Consider the following 2,237-nt stretch of genomic DNA (forward strand, 5'->3'; position numbering starts at 1 on the left):
CTCTGAGTCTTTTAAGAAATTCAACACGAGGTATTTTAAAATAATGATAAAGGAGGTCGATCGCAACCAATTTCGCGATGCTTCGGGTGAACCCTTGTTCCCTTATTATTGGATAAAGGATTCTGCGAGAATAAGTCCTGTGCCGATCGATTCTATGCTAATTTGGTATCTTCGCCGATTTGCCGACCGTCACGATGCTGAAGAGGTTCAGAATGAATTAGCTGCAAAGAAAAAGGTCGCTGAGGAAGTTAGATTTCAAATGGAGGCACTCACCCTTGAACATTCCAAGTGTGAGAAGACCCAAGCAGACTTATTGAAGAAGTTCGAGGGGGCTTGTGTCGAAGTGGCGACCCTCACGCAAAAGTTAAAGGAGCTCTAGGTGAAGTACGACCAAGAGGCGAGTGAGATCGATCGGTTGAAATTGGCGATATGGTAGGTGGGCGAGAAGGCGAAGGAACAGGAGAAGGAACTGGTCGGGTTGAGCACACAAAATACCCAACTGGTTGGGGAGGTGCTGAAGGCGAACAAGACCATTGAACTCCTGAGCATAACGTTCAAATCGAACATGAAGAGGGGTTCAACAAGGCCCTTCGGTAGGCTGCCTATTTGCTGGGAGCGGACCCTCTCTCCGCTGGTTTCGACCTTGCCCAAGATGTCTATGATGGGAAGATGATGCCTGTGCCGATTCCGAGAGAGGATGAGGAGGAGCCGGTAGAAGATGGTGTTGTTGTGACGAGGGTGCTGGCGACGATGATGTTGTTGATGACGGGGGAACTAGTGATGATGATGGCGTGGGCGATGACCATACTTAGGTTTTCTGCAGTATAGTTTTTCATTTTGAAGGTCGGTCGGTCGCATTGGATGTATAGCCCCACACAACATTTGGACATGAATTCAATTTGCGTTTTCTAGGCTTTGTTCATATTTATATTTTCAAATATTTCCTAAGTTAACGCTATCGTATGTCGGTCGGCTAGAGACACGTGTTTTTATATTGCCAATTTTTTAAGTTAAGCCACTACATGCCGATCGATTGAAGACACACATGCTTTTATTTTCCTAGCAATTGTTATTTTCTTTCATGAAGTTATGCAATTGATGTTTCTAAATGAGTGACTTTCATCAATGATTTTTTCCCGTTAACAGTGACCGGACGATGATGTTTGATTTATGCCTCTGCTATTTACCCAGGCGGCAGTGGTTCTTTACGAACTCGCCATTCACCGCCTGGTTAAGTTGGTTGACCGGGTGGTAGTGGTTCTTTACGAACTCGCCATTCACCACCCAGTTAAGTTGGTTGACCGGGTGGTAGTGGTTCTTTACGAACTTGTCATTTACCACCTGGTTTGGTACATGAGGTGAGCAATATCCATGTAACTTTGAAGAGAAAACCGCGATTCATCCCATTGTATTTGATAAGAGGAGATTAAAATACAGGAGTCACTTCTTAACTAAAATAAAACTTTAAATGGGATGCATTCCATGTGTTGGGAATGGTCTTGCTGTCCAGATGGGCCAAGTGGTTGTTAAGCCCCTGGCAAGCATACCAGATCGTTATCAAGTAATATATAAATGGTAAGTCCGAGTATCGTTCTCCCAAAGGACTCTTAGGCCTTATCTTTCATGTAAATTGATCTTATAAGACTTGAGAAAGAAATAATAATGTTGAGGTTTTAATGAAAAACGGAAATAAACATGCAAATGCAAGTGAATCAATTGGCAAAGAAAAGATATGAATGAATGAAGTTGTTGGGGTTTACAATTTCATCTTATCCGGCCTCTTATATCTACTTTTCTTATCTAATTCACTTTATTATCTAATTGTCATGTAAACTTTCTTAGCCTACCCTAAACCCGATCTCTCGGCGAAAAGAGCCTATTACTAACTACTAGTTTACTATCTCTAGTCTTCTTGAGTAATTAGCAATGCATTAGATCACAGAAGCAAAATACAATTGATCGTCCTACCCCTATCTCTAAGCAGTATTGCTTAATCAAGGAATTTCCTATCAGTTCATGACTTCCCCGTACGTCTCTGTATCGACAAAGGCAAATATCTTTATATCGAATGAGTTAAACGATACAAGCATTAAGCATAAATAAGAAACCCAACAATTGATGATATAAGCATATGAATAAAATAAGAATTTCAATATAAGAGAGTTTCAAAAGATTACATTGTTCCCCAAAAACAAAGGGTTTAGTTCACCATAGACATGGTGAAACTAGATGGAATT

Source organism: Vigna radiata, chromosome 8 (assembly GCF_000741045.1).
Source record: "Vigna radiata var. radiata cultivar VC1973A chromosome 8, Vradiata_ver6, whole genome shotgun sequence".
Classification (NCBI taxonomy): domain Eukaryota; kingdom Viridiplantae; phylum Streptophyta; class Magnoliopsida; order Fabales; family Fabaceae; genus Vigna; species Vigna radiata.